Raw genomic sequence first — 15,615 nt, 5'->3', positions numbered from 1 at the left:
TTGAGAGAACTCCACCAAAAGCAGATTGTTAATGGGTGAAGTAAAATGAGAATATTTAACAAGGCATATAAGCTCTGTAGAGAATAGAAAACTTTGAATGACTCAGTAAGAACTTACTGGCTACCACAGTGGTCCAGGGAATACGACTGCCAGGGCTGGATGTGGCCCTGTTCTCTTGCAGGACCTCTGCTCTGCCCCTTCAGTGTCTTCTTCTGAAGGGAAGTCCATGAGGCTTCTTTTGGAACAAGATCCCTTACCATTTGTATGAGGGTGTAAGCTCAGTGACTCCAGGTAGTAATAAATTTGGAAGTAAGGTAGTAATAAATTTGGAAGAGAGAGGGTTAATACTCAGTGAGAGAGAGGGAGAGCATTAAGACCAAGAGGAGATGGAACCAAGAAACCAGAGACTAACAAAGGCAAAGGAAGGATAAAAATGATGAATCTTTCATATTCAGCTCTGGCTGAAACAAAAGAAATGGTGTATTCACAATTATTCCCATCATGTCAAATCATCTTTCAATTAATTCCCTTTTTTCTGTATTAGTTACTTTTAAAATTAGAAGCAATGTCTCTTTTTCCTTTCCTCAGCACTCTAAAGACCCTCTTGGTAGTGAAGATGTAGTTGCACAAAATTAATTGAAGATAATGCACTTAGCAGTTTGATAGCTCTTCATGCATTTGAAACCCCTTTACAGAGATTAACTAATTAAGCAAGTCTAAGTAGTGCATTGCAAGTACCCCTGTGTTAACTCATGACTCATTTGAGGAAGAGGTAAATTTTCATGTGATTTTTTTTAACTGATGTTTAAGGAACTAATACCTAAGGTAATTAGTATTAAAGGACTGCACACTAATTATGGACAGCATACCAGAACCACAGTAAAATCAGAATTTCTCATTATGAGCAGCACCTAATGACAGCAAAATTACCAGGAGGTGACAGCCTCACGACATCTGTGATAACTCCACCAGTGCCTTGCTCTGCTGCCCTGTGCAGGGGCTGAGCTCAGGGCTGCCTTGCCCAGCCTCTCTTGTCTCTGCTTTTGGCCTTGCAGTGCTGCCTGCAGGTACTGCACATGGCAGGGGCTGGGAGGCACAGGGGTCAGCCTGCATTTTTGTACCCTCCCACAGTAAAAGTCATTTTTCTCCCAGCAAAAGAGCAGTGCTAAGGGTTGTGGCTATTCCCAAGTCAGTGGAGACTCCAGATACAAGGGCAAAGTGGGGAATTTGGGGGGATAGAAGGAGCTGTGGGATGGAGACGTTTTCTATGTCCCATGCCATTTTGTGCCCATGAAATTCTCTCTCTCACAGATCAGGCCACTTCATAAGGAGAGACACTCCTCTCCTCTAACCACATACCCTGCCAACCTTGCTGCGCTTTCTTCCAACAGGTTTTAATTGTAGCACAATCCTTATTAATTCTGTGGTGATTCATTCACACCTCAGAGTCTGTTGCCCATGCAAGAGGCACATATTAGCAACCTAGGGCTGGAGCCTTAAGGTGACAGTGCTGCACTGACCTTACCTGACATTTGCCAGTGTTTTGGAAAGAACCAAACCTTTGTCTGGAACATATCCCAAGAGAGTCCACTGTGAAACCAAAATGGGAAGGGATAAAGAGGAAAACCAGAAGAGTATTTTCTTTGTTATTTTTCTTAAGCAAGAAAGACAGTTCATGAGAGAAGAGAATGTAAACTGAGATAAAAGTAGGAAAAGTATGTGGGAAGGCAAACATAGCAAATGAAACAGAGGAAGCTGGACTTGTACATGGTAAAATAAGTTTGATGAGCACAGCTGAGCTGTGCCTTCTCCTGTCTAAATTAACTTTTTGCCTATGTTCTGCTGTAAATCCATATTTTGCTTGGAAATGTCTGTGTGATTAATAAGGCTGAGCTAAAAAGAGTAAATGGAGATTTCTTTTGGTGTGAAAGATGTGCAGGCAGTTTTCTGTGCCACAAAAGAGAGGTCTCTCTGCCTTGGTGTACATGTTTGCTGTAGCAGCTGTGCTCACTGGAAAAACCACGGGATCAGGGCTGGTTCCCATTGGACTGCTCACAGGTAGGAGCACCAGGGAGATGATCCACCAAGTCAGCACCTGCTCAGGCTGCTGTGCCAGCCTCTTGTGCCATGAAAACAAGTTCATGGGTGGTGGTTGTTGTTTTTTAAATGGAGGTTTCCGTGGGCTGTACAGGAAATTTGAAGCTTTTCACAACAGCCACCTGTTACTGATTTTTTCCTATTTAGCAGCACCTCTCATCCTTCCTCCCCAACAGGATCCCAATGCTGCAGGCTCTTGAAAGGCCCTTTTTCCTTCAGCCCTTGTGGAGAGTAACCCAGATGAGAGAGTAACCAATGATGTCACAAGCAAAAGATCCAGCAGCCAGGACTACATGGCTTGAGCAGCCTCAAACAGCACTGTGCCATCAGCTGGGACATTTTGCACTGCAGGGGCAATGGCACAGCAGGTGTAGTCCAGCAGTGAGGGGAAGGGTGACCCCTACCCCAGCTGGGAGCAGCAAGTCTTTGGTAATGTCAATGTCACATCATAGGGACAGCAAGGATGTCTGGTGGGACAGAAGTGTGGCCATCTGAACTAGGGCTCTGCTCAGACACTTGTTCTGCAGCTCTTTGCCCTGGAGCCTGGGCTACACGACACTGGTGTGAGAAGTGTTTGGCAGTGCTGCCCATCCCTGCCCAGTGCAGCCCCAGAAGTCTCTGTGCACCTCCCTGCAGCTGCAGCCCATCACCTTGCTGCCCCTCCTGGGCCCAGCTTGTGCCTCTGTGCTGAGAGAAAGTGCTCTGCAGACATCTCATTTCAAATATTTGTTCAAAGCAATTGGCTCAGGTGCTTTTAGATGATACCCCATGGAGGTCAGTCAAAACCATTAGTGTTCCCTAGGTGATCCAGGCAGTTACATTTACTGGCTAAAACACAGGCATGAGCTAAAGAGCTTCTGACACCCAGCCTGTCCTTGCTGCTGAAAACTGCATTTCAGTGGGGAACCATGAACTGAGTGAATGATAAAGCCTTTAACAGCCCTGAAGAAGAGGGCAGAGCATTGCCAATTTCTCCAATTTTTTAGAGGCAACTTTCATGTGACAGAACTCATGAGCCTTAATTCGCATCAAATGCAAAAGAAGTTTCTTACATAAGCAGAACTGCCAGCAGAAAACAGCCAATGACTTATCTGTGAGTTCCAGGGTAGCAGGGAAACAGGCAAGTGGATGAGGAAGGGTCACTGACCTTTGCGTGCAGAGAAAATTCAAAGCACATTGTCTGCTGCCATTGTGCAAGTGAGAGGTGCTTGGCCCACGTCCAGCCTGCCAACATGAAAATGCAAAATTTCACAAATGGCAGGCATGCAGGAATCCTTGTAGACGTGCAGAAATAAAATTAGCCCAGCAACAAAGGGAGGAAGAAGAAACAAACAAATTAAAAGATCCCTAGGTCTCTTGTGGCTTCTCCCCGCTCATCGAAGTAGGCTCATTTCCACCAGGATTTGTGAAAGATACAGGCATGGAGAGTGTCACAAACATAAACAAGAGTAAAAATGGGGAAGAAAAAGCAGTTTAGGATGTGCATCTACTACAGTTCACTTAAAGCTATAAAATGATGACAGTGTCCTGATACAATGACTGAAGTTTGAGTTGAGTGTTTAAGTGGTGCTTCTGAAACCTTTCAGTGCTGTGATTCACGCACATCTATGATTTCTGTGGTTCTGAAAAGGAAAAGAAAAAGGAAAACCCGGGGAAAATATGAGATACATTGCAAATGACCTCTAGATCAGGAGAGAAGGTATCTTCTATGACTGTGCTGTACCGAATGTGTCATAATTTCCTTGTGCTACTAACCAGTCCCTTTTCCTGGTCAGATTCCAAGATGAGTACTACTGCAGTGCCAACAGGTAATAACATATAGCAGGAATCAGTGCTTGGTGCCCCTTCTTGTGACTCTGGCAGAATGTTTTCTGCCAGAGTTTTGTTGCTGGTGGTGTTGTTTTTGTTGGTGTTGGGGGGATGATGATGATGATGTTTTTTGCAGCATACCAAAGGTTTGGTTGTGAAATGCTGAATTAGAAGCAGACTGCACCAATACGGGGGTTTTTTTTAATTTGGTTGCTGTTGGGGTTTTTTGTTTGGTTTGTTTTTTGTTTTTCTCATCAAAATTTATGGAGAAAAAAAATCAACTGCAAGTTTACTACCAGGACTAAGGGTTTGGGAAACTGCCCTTTGCTCTGCCCCTTGGAGAGTCGCTTTGATGGGAGCGGAGTGGGCGTGTGGCTCGCTGTGCATTAGCAGCTCTCCGCGCTCACCTGGCAGAGGTGCCAATAAGAGCAATGTGCGGCAGCAGAGACCCGGCTCTGCAGCTGCGATCTGCGCTGGCCATTGCGAGGGCAGCCGCTCGCGCTTTATCGGACCGAGATGGGCTGCTAATAACAATGGCCGTGATTTCATCAGAGCGGGTGAGTCAGTGCTGCAGCTCGCTGCCGCCCTGCACAAAGGGATGTGCCGGGATCGGGAGTTGAGTCAGCTCACCGAAGGCTGCACAAGGAGGCCCGGAGCCAGCGCAGGGCGAGCAGTGGGAATGCGCAGCCAGGAGGGAAAGGGGAAGGCGCGGCCTCCCCGTCCTGGCAGCAGGAGCTCTTAGATCACCTCGTCCTCGGCTGCGGGCTCAGCAAAAGGAAAGCTTCCCTGGCAGTGAGCTGGCCAGACAGCTTTCACATGAGATGGGGATCCTTTCTTTAAAGGTCGTCCGGGGGATCGGAGTGCAGGCAGGAAAGCGGGAGAGAGCTCACACCAGCAGCAGGCAGCGCCTCTCCTCCATGGAACCTTCCTTACAGAAGCTCCGCTTTAGCAGCTGTAGGAATTTTGGCTTGGTTTGGTTTAGTTTTATTTTTAACAAAATAATTTGACCGTAGTCAAACTCTCAGTCACTCAAGCTATGCTCAACATTAACTACGAGGAGAATGGATCATACTCAAGAGTTTTCAGCAGTAGAGGAATAAAAGCGAGAGGCACCTCGCTGCCCTGTGAAATCGCTGAATTACCAGAGCCACTCACTATTGCTGCTGCTGCTTCTCTCTCTGGCTGGGGTGCAGCTCTCGGTCACGTTTATCAGGCTACAGAGCAGCCAGGGCTCACCAGTTTAAATCCTCAGCGTCGGCTGACCACAATAATCGCTGCAAATTCTCATTTAACATGTGCACCCCTTGTAGAGCACAGGCGTTTCACAAACGCCGGAACCCCAGTCATGAACACCTGGAATTTAGGGCTCCAAAAATAAGAGGTAGGGCTCCAAGACACAAAAATGGGCGGTTTGCATTTCCGAGAAATGAAATGAAAAATCAAGCGGTGAAATGAAATCAAAATAAAGGCAACGTCACTGAATGAAATTAAACGAAATTAAATAAAAAAATAAGGAATCAAGTTAAATAAAACTTCAGGGAATGAAATGAAGTGAAATGTAAGAATCTAGACATTTCCTTTCATGAGATGAATCGTCATTCAAGGAATGAAAAGGATATCAAGCAATGAAGACAAATGAAATGTAACTTAAAGGAAGGAAATGAAATCAGATTTATCGAAAGAAAATTAAAAATAAGGAAATGCAATTAAATGAAATCTCATTATTTAATTTTCTTTTGTGAAATGACAAAGCAAGGAATGAAATAAAATGAAACTTTATTTAATAAAAGGAAATTAAATAGAATTTTAAAATATGAAAAAGAAAAATAAAGGAAATTACAAATCAAGGAATGAAATGAAATTTAATGTATATCATGAAAATTAATGAAAGAGTGAAAAATGAAATTAAAAAATTAAAAAAGGAAATGTAACAAAAGGAAATTAAATAAAATCTTGAGATTTCATTTTCTAAAAGGAAATAAAATGACAAATTTCATTTGATTTCATTTTGTTACATTTCCTTCCATTTTGTCATTTAATTTCTTTTCCTTTTATCCCATGAAGTTTCATTTCAGTTCACTTCATTTTTTGATGTTTCATTTCATTTTTCATTTTCAGTTCATTTCATTGAATTTTCATTTCATGAAAGGAAATGAAATCTTGAGATTTCATCTAAATTCATTTCATTATGTTTTCATTTCATTGCGCTTCATTTCATTTAAATTCATTTGCTTAAGTTTCAATTCATTCCTTTACTTTTCATCTCATGAGATCTCCTTTAATTTAATTTCTTTACGTTTCATTTAATGCAGCTGTCTTTTGTGTATAAGAAATTCGCATTTGTGTTGACCACCCTATTACTTTGAGCATGGTTGAAAATTCAGGTTCAGGAGTGGCTGTCCTCTTCCTTGTAGGACATTTGTTCCTTGTGTGGACAAGGCCAGCCTGGCTCAGCTCAGTCACCTCAGCCTCCTGTTTGCACTGTGCCACTGTGTCCCTTCTCACTCCCACATCAGCTGGGACCCCTTGTCTTCATCACTGTAGCTTCTGCATCCACAGCTTAAATCCTGCATTCACAGCTTAAATCCTTCATTTGGTTCTTAAATTCGTTGTACAGTGTTCCTAAAGTCCACCATCCCCATCACTTCCTTTCTCAAGAGTATGTAGATTTGTAGATTTGCTTTCCATTTCCTTACACCTACCATTGACATGAGTGTTCTCTCTCTTTTTGTGTGTGTGGGTTGTGTTTTATTTTTTAAGTTTTGCAAGCATTATTTTACTATTTATTCTTACTGTTTCCAAGTTGCTGTAAGCACTTGGGAATGCTAAGTCCAGGCCAAGGCCCTGTAGTGCTGGCCCTGTGCCTGTGCCCCAGAGCTCTTGCAGCTTCCAGCTGGTGATAAGAGGTGTACAGGCAAGTCGACAGGAATAGTACAATTGTAGGATCACAATTCTTACCAGGAACAATCATATTGTCTCACCTTGTCTGCTTGTAGTTGGCAATACAGGGCTGGCCTGCCCTCAACATCTGCACAGATGCTCAGGTCTTAAACTAGCCTGGAAGTCACTCAGGTCACTCCTGAGGTATGAATGCTTGATCCCAATTAATAAGGGATGAAGCAGAGAGAACCCATGAGATGCAGGAATACAGAGTCAGCAGCTTTGGCAGAACTTTGTGAAGTTTCACCTTGGTGTCATTGTCTAAGTCTTAGGAAGCAGCAGCCCGTGCTGGCTTAGTGGCAGAGCTCAGGCAGCAATTTGAAATTCAAAATTAAAATATGTCAACTGGGGAGAAAACAAAAAAGGGATCCTAATTATAAAATGCAGAAAACTGACAGAGAAACCTAAGTACATCAAAGACATAACCCTGACTGGAAACCTTAAAACAGTAAAGGATTTAAAGAAAATTTTGAATAACACTAGCAATGATACAGACTTAAGAACATTTAAATTTATATAAGGAATACAGGGATCCTTGAGTAAGTTTTTATGGAATAAGCAATGTATGTTAATCTTGGCAAACTCTGTCCTATGGCTTTGTCCCTGGTCAAAGGGATCAAAACATCAGGGGTGAAAGGAAGACAACATGGAATCAATTCCCTGGACATCTCTGTGCTGAGAGAGGCTGTGACAGGTTCAGAAAATGAGACAGAAACTGATAGGGGAAGGGAAGAGGGTATTTTTCATTGATCAATGACTTCAAGTCCATGAGAGCCTCAGTGTCACACTGAATGGAGGGCAATGAAACGAGAAGTCACAAAGGTCCAAATCCTTACACAGGTCTTTATTTTCCACATCAGATATATTTATATTAATGGCATCTCATGCCCATTAATGGCATCTAATGCTTAATAGCTGCAGTGGAGCTGCCTTGCATAAGTGGGAATTCAATGTCTAACTGCACCTGAGCACCCGACCCTCTGGAAAGGGCTCTGCCAGCCCCTGCGGTGTCCCTGGAGCCTCTGCAGTGCAAGGGCTGCTGTGGGAGAGCAGCCCGTGGGATGGGGACAGAGCATCCTGTCCCTGCGGTGCAGGGGAGGTGCTGCACACAGGATACTCTGCTGTGGGCTGCTGACATCCTGGACCAAAGGCGATTACTCACGTCTTCATTTTCCTTCTCTGACTTCCCCACTAATGTTTCTTCCCTATTCTATGAGCTCGTGTGTGCGGAATGCTGCCTGTGGTCCACAAGGGCTATTATCTTCCCATCGTGCCAGCTTGATAGGCAGCAGAATGAGTGGGATACAGCACTAAGAGGTCATTAGCGTTCAAACAGGTCAGGAGCTCACTTGGGGGTTTTGCATGACAGTGTTTTCCCATCTTCACCTCAGAAACAAGTGTTGATAAGCACGAGGGCAGTCACCAGTGGTGAAACTGGAAACATGAAATCAAACCTTGGTGGTGCCTGAGGGCAAGGAGGAGCTCACCTTGCACATTTGCTCACCTGCAGGAATGGGAGGTCATGAAATGCTGCCCAGAAAATACAAAATGTGCTATGAAGAGCTGGCAGTTTGCTTCCAGCAGCTCTCCTCTGCTGTCCAGGGCAACCTCAGGGTCTGAGAATTTCCTTTCCTTGTGTATAACATGCCGAGCAAGCATCTCTCTCCTGTCCTACACTGAGCTTGTGGGTCCCTCATTTTCAGTACACACTAAAATGTTTGTGGACAGCTGTGTGTATGTCTGTGTCTGTAGAAGATTCAGTTAGTGCCTGCTTAGATTTGCGGGTATATGTTCTTGTTAGGAATTTCATCATTTCACCCAGAGTTTCCTTATGTGTAAAATGGAGATAATAACAGGTAATTACCAACCTGTCAGGGCTGCTGTGAGGACAAATTAACCAATGCTTGTGTGGGTGTTTGCAGATGAAAAGCATGATATTAGGACTAAATACAATGATTGAATATTACAGAAGAGAGTTTGTATTTACTATGGTGATTGAATATGAGTTGAAAGCACTTTGTAGGTGTTTCTTTCTTGTGCAGCACTGAGTATTTGTGGAAGGTGGAAAACTGGTGGAGCCAAGTTTGGGGTATGTGTCAAAGAAATGGTTGAAATTCCTCTTTAACCTGAGAACCAACTGACTTTCTTCTCTCAACTAAATCTAATGCTGAACAAGGGACAAGGGAACAGAGGAATGAAAATGTGAGCAAGCTAGAGAGGAAGAGAATGAAAATGAAATGCAATTGAAGATCGTGATTTCAAAGAACAAAAATGTAAAAAAAATGAAAGGGAAAATAAAAGCTAGGGGAAATGAGGACAGAGGAAAGGAAAGAAACCGCAGGGATTCATGGGTGTTACATTTTCTCAGTACATGGAATTATGAGAAAGTAAAGACCAATTTAAGAGGCATCAGAAACAACAGATGAAAAGCATATGCAGGGAAAGAAATTTTGTGAAATGGGAAGGAAGCAAAAGATGTGCTTAATTATTTTTTGTTTTCATTTTGTTTAGTGTAATGACATAATTCTTTATTTTCCTATGGGTTGTTGAGAGGCACTTCTTTGCTAGTCTAGAAGATGGTGCCAAGTATTTCAGATGCTTTTTACATGGGTTCCATGGGCAGGCTGTTAAGAGTTAAGGTGTGGATGCATTTGTCAGCGTGAGAATGGCCCTGTCTGGTTTCATCTGGCTTTCATGCTGTCTCTGGAGAATTAATGGAACCAGTTCATTTCCATCAGCTCCAGTGAAGCTGCACTGTGAGTGAATCAGAGCCACTCTCACTGCTAAATGTAGCTGTTGAACCCCTGGTCCAAAGTGTTCTTCAGGTTAAACCTGGAATGTTTTGTGATTAAGCCAAAATAATAAGACAAAAGCTTAATTGTTATGAACACTCTAAGCATGGTATGTTGGTGTGCAGGCTGCCCAGAGGAGTGGCAAGGGGAGGTGGACCATGAGAAGAGTCAGGTGGAAATAACCAATACACACAGAGTTCAGGGAGCTGACTGCCTTTCTTTGCAAATTGTCCTAGGCTGCAATGAAAATCATTGGCAAACATCCTTGCAGGGTCCTGTGGCCTGTTTGATTTTGCACCCTCTGGTTTGCCCTCTCTCACCCCCACCCTCCCTACTTCAACATCTCTCCAAATCCAGGATGGCTCCAGTTCTTCACCTTGCTTCATATCTCTTCCTTGCACCCCAAAACTTATTTTGGGCTGAATCACTCTTACCTCAACTCATTGGCCTAAATTAATCTTTTGTGTAATTCAACTGACTGAAATTGACGTAAATTCAGTTACATCAGAGCTGAAATTAACACAGTCTGACTAAAATAGCACCTGCCTTTTCTACCAAACCAATGCCTGTCTCTTCCCCACCTCCACCCACATACCATGATATTAACATTTCTTTCTCCTCATTGCTCTTTCACTTATCCCACTGCCACAAGCAAGCTGTGCTCTCAGTAGTTGCTGTTGCCCTCTCTGCTCCAGCATCCTGTTCCCCTTCATCCCCACAGCACAGGCTGTTGGCAGGGCGCTGTGTCCAAGCCCATGCAACAGCTTTGCATGGTCTATTGGATTTTCCTGTCCTTCACCACAGAGATGCACCATCTGAGTTCAGAGCCTATTTGCACTGGGCACTTCCTGTACCTGTAGAAATTATAGTCTTGCTCCAAAGAATTTGCAAGTCAGAGTGCCATGATATACAAACAGGAGGAGGGAAGTTAGATGGAGGTGAAATTATTTGCCAAAGGTGGCCTAGCAGGACAATGGCAGAGTTGTGGGTGTCACACTCAAAGCCTCTCTTCCATTACTTCCTTTAAGCCAGCATGGCATTTCTCATCACCTCTTTCAACCCCTATCTTTGGGCCTCACCCTGACACAGTGGTAAAACGCCTCCTTTGCTTGCTTTCCATTCCCTCTGGCTTTTTGACTTCCTCCAGCTTGCCCTTGGAGCCTGCTCATGTTGGCTAGGCTTTCTTCAGACCTCTTGAAAAATCTGGGTGTTTGCAGCCAAAAATAAAATAAGGCTTCTCTGGTTGAGGTGTACTTTATGTCTGGCAGCATGCTCCACCCTTTGCATCTGGGTATCTCTTTGGAGCAGGGATTTATTCCATAATTGCTCTAACTTATATATTATCATGGCATATGTATCTGCAGTGTTATGCAAACTGTAAAAGCTCCTAGTTCTAAAGGTCACCATGTATTTACATTCCAAACACAGATGAGCTCAGAACAAAAAGGAATGGCAGGCTCATGAGGAGATGAAGACAGGGAATCACCCTGATCTAACTAATTTACCAAGGCAGTGTTCACAAAAGTTATGTAGTGCTGCAGACAAACAACCCAATCCAACTTCTCTGTCTTCCAGATGAGTGAATTAATTTCCCAGCACTGCTGTGTAGTTCCATAGCAGAGGAGAGCAGCAGGGACACCCAGAGCAGGATGTTTCTCATCCTATGTGTCAGGCTACCAAGTCTCCCATGCTGGCACTTACACATGGAGCTTCTCATTCCGCAGTGTTGGGTGCCAGCTGTAGCTTCCTGGAGGTGGTGGACAGAGGCTGGAATGTTGTAGAGGAAGCTGTGCTAGATTTATCCCCAAGCTCACAAGAGCCTTGCTGCAGTTAATGGCCTTCAGGAGAGCCACTGTGCTACCTGGTGACCAAGGCCACCAGTGCATCCCACACGTGGCTTGTCAGTGTTACCCCGAGCACTGGCATGAGCGATTGCTGAGCTGTGATTTGATTTTCACATTGCTCTGAAGTGTTGAAAGAGGATGACAAGTAATTTCCTTACCTGAGCTCATGAAGTGACCCCACTACATCCTATATGTGATTTCCAGGAGGACTGGGGATAAATTAAATGCTTGTGAGATGCAAAATTCTAAACCATTATTTGCATTCCTTCCCAAGAACATATTTTGTCCAGTCACAGCATTTACTGTGACTTAGGTCAATTGTCAGCTTGAGAGGAAAAAATAAATCCAATCATTGCTTCCTGTACTAAGTGGAATTAGAGCCATGAAGACTGGACTCTCTCATTCTGATTGTCAGAGCAGAGATGCTCTGGTAGGGGCGGGGATCTTCCACAGGTTGCACTCTTCCCCAGGGGATGCAGCTACTTCTCCAGTAGAAGAATATAAGTACAGGAGGGTGGGAAGAAGGTATGGGGGTCTGGCAAGCAGAAACCTGTTCCTGAGCCAGCCATGCTGGAAGACTAAAAGGAAAAATGCCCAGGGTCACTCTCAAGGGAAGAATTTTAAAAGATCCCACCTAAGTATGACAGGGCAAATAGAAAACAGTAGGTGAGTAGATAAGCTCAACACAAGGGGAGAGATAAGGATCCTTCATCATCAGGAGAAGGGAGGACAGGAATATGGATAAACTTAGAGCTGTGGCTTATTTCTGCTGCAGCTTCTCCTCCCCCTCCCTTTCTCCTATGTGTTTTGCATGAGAGTGCAGCACAGTAACCTGTCACAAGCTTGAAATAAAGAGTACTGGGGGACAATCTGTCTGAAAAATACCCCTCTGCCAAAAAAAAATCTCTTAAATATGATGATCAAAGTATTCAGGTATTAACAGATGAGAATGGTTTATGAATCTGGATTAGCTCAGAATCCATCTGAGTATTTTTAAACCTCTAAGACTGAAAGCTATAAACCTTCCTAAGAGAAATGCCATTTATTTTAAAATGAGCAGCAAAATCTTGATTAATTGAGTTGCAAAAGAAATGGATCTAAAAACAGGCACTGGAGGAACATGAGTGCATTATGCATTTGGGTTTTGCTTTTGGAAGAATTCAAAACCACATCTTGTTGCCAATGCTGATCTGAAAATATGATATTCTAAGCCTAAATTCAGGTGTCCATAGACCCAGGGAGGGATGTTCCTGTGACATTATCTCAGAACCAGGACCATCCTTATGCCTCTAGTCGGTCAGCTGAGAAGTTCTTCCCTACTGAAGTCCAAGCAGAAATGTCTCCAGTATCAAAATAAAGGGGCTCTGTTGGTTTCCCCGTGTGTGGCTTTGGGGTGCCCAGGGTGTGCCCCTGCTTGGAGGGATGCTATGGCCTGGGACAAATTCTGCCGTGCAGTGTCTCAATGAAGCCACATGGTGGTTTGGCCGCACAAAGAGCAGCTGGAAAAGAGGCAGGGAAGTCACCTGGTTCTTTTTCTATGACCTTACTTCAGCATTTATAAAGAAAAAAAAAAAAAGGCAAATTAATAGTGAACATGAATTCCTGTGAAGTTTTGCTTTCACACCTCCAACATGTCTATCTGGAAACGGCCGTTCCAGAGGGAGGTTTGGTCGGCTCCTTTTATTTGCCTTCTCTGACTCACGGGAGTCACTTGCACCCACTCAATCCCGCCTGCACTATGGCACTGCTGGACAGAAGCACTGGCAAGTGAAAGGCAGAGATCTGCTGGAGCTAGCAGTGCTTCTGATAAAGTCATGAGCAGCTGATTTCTCCTCTGGATGATTTCTTCTTTGGATGTTTTTAAGCCAAATACACATCCGAGTCCCATGTATGCTGATCAGTAAAGGGCATCTTCAAAACCAAATTAACATGCTTCTACCACATCTTAAAATCTTCTGTATCTTTCTTTATGCTCATGAATCACAGATCAACTTGTTTCATCCCCAGGTCTAAGCCTACGCTTCAGCCTCCTGCATCTCTGCTCAGAGGGTTCCCTTTTTCCTTCCTATGCCACTCCCTTCACACAGTTTTGCATTTTTTGTGGGGGCCAAACCACTTCCTAACTATTCATTTTTGTATTTTTAGGGCCAGCTTCTAACTTCTCTCCTCTCTAGTCAAGCCTCACAGTTATATTCTTTCCCCCTCCTTATAAAAAACAGTTTTCTATTTTGCCATGGCTGTTTTTAGCCATCCTCTGGGATGTCTAAAACTTTGCAGATACCAGAGCCTCTTCTCTGCTTCCAGCTACTTTCCTTTCCGCCACTGAATATGCAGCTTTTCAAATGAATTTGTTCACTCTTGAACACTTCATGTCTCTCTTGCATCCCCTCCACTGACTCCCTTTTCCCCACCACTTTGGTTATAACTTTGCCGTGTCTCATCATCAGCACATTACTCCATCTCCCACTTGCTCTTGCTGTACTGGCTGAAGGTCTGCACCACAGTACCTGGATAGTCCCTTTAATCACTTCCTGCCAGTCTGATACTCCTCCCTCCTGTCTCTGCCTGGGACACCCCACCAGACTTCCTGGTCTGCTCCATTCCTCCTCCTGTTAGCTCCCACCTGAGCGTTTTCTTTCCCAGAGGGCTGATAGCAATGCCCGCTGACAGGTGGCCAGTGCACAAATAAGTCCACAATGATGCAGACTTGTTGCTGTCTTAATTTTTCAGTGCCCCCATTCCTGGTGTTCCTTTGCCTATAAAGCACGCCGTGATTTGAGTGCTACATAATTATAGCTGCAATTAAGCATCCTATTCAGAAGCTGCATTGCTGGTTCCTTGCTGTTTTCTTTAGCCAGAGCTTCCATTCAGGATTTGGCTCATCTGCAAAGGGACTCTACAGCTGTCTTTCTTAATTTCTTCCCCTCACCTCCTGCAGGGGAAACCAAAGAAAATGCAGGTGATGCTGGTTTGAGATTTCATTTTTTAGCTCTTCTCTATACCAGTCCTGTGAAGTAGAGTAGTATTTTCCTAATTTTAGAGAATGGGAACTGAGGCACAGCAGATGACTTGGCCAAGGCCCCTCAGGGTAGCTCAGCTGAATTGCACCCAGTTTGAGTCCCTGCCTGTATGGGTGTTGAAAGAGCAAGAGACCAGGATGTCAGCATTATTTCTTACAGGAAACTGCTTAAAAAGTGCTGCCCTGTGGAGAGGAGCAGACAGGGAAAACAGCTAAAGGTCTTTCTGTGCATGCTCAGTCAGCAAATACCTCGCTGCAAGACATGAGCCTGTGAACGCAGTTGTTCCTTTCTGCTCTCTTCAGAGGACTCTCTTACCTATTTACTCTCACATGGAAACATGTGAGTGGGAGGCCAGAAGCTCTCAACTCGACTCATTTGCGGCAGTTCTCCAGTTCAGCAGCTAGGTTTTCTCCCTGAGGCGGTGTAATGTGACAGAAAGGAAGCTTCTGAAAGCATTTCTTCATCCTCAGGATTGCAGGCTGTCACTGCTGCTGCAGAAGTGACACACCTGCCTGCCACCGCCTGCAGCTCTTCGGGTTGCTGGAGGGCAAACGAGGAAAGCAGGAGCTTCTTCCTCTCCACCCTGAAATCCCCTTGTTTCTGGCTTTTTTTGCTCTGCCAGTACTTGGACATGACTAATGCAGCCATTCCTGTGCTGGCGTGGCAGCCCTTGCAAATGGAATTTCAGACTCGGGACAAGTGGAGCACAGCTCGCTGTGCACGTAGCAGTCTCCCCACAAACTCCTGGATGCTGATCCAGAGAAGAGAGTCAAGGAGGTGCAATCTCCACTAAGCCTTTGTGAGTCTTGCTGTGGTGCCAGCCAGCAAAAGGAAGGAGTATAGTGTTTAATAACAACCATGGCACAGGCGCCTATTTATTTACTCTTCTGTTTCAGGACAGCAAAGACCTGTCACCTCAGACTAACCTGCAGCTGACACAGTGAGAAATGGAAAACACTCTCTTGTAATCTCCATCACATAAACAATTAGTTGTCTTTGCACAACTAATTTTTAAGCAGTTCCTGCTTTTTATGGGAAAAAAAAAAAAGCCAAAACCAAAGAACAAATCAAATCAAAACAAAAAACAACCTAAAAGGTAGTATGGTTGAATCA

The sequence above is a fragment of the Melozone crissalis genome, unplaced genomic scaffold (genome assembly GCF_028551555.1).
Source record: "Melozone crissalis strain CALT ecotype California unplaced genomic scaffold, PUWL_Pcris_2 ptg000004l_1, whole genome shotgun sequence".
Lineage (NCBI taxonomy): Eukaryota > Metazoa > Chordata > Aves > Passeriformes > Passerellidae > Melozone > Melozone crissalis.
Note: the sequence above shows the minus strand (reverse complement) of the source record.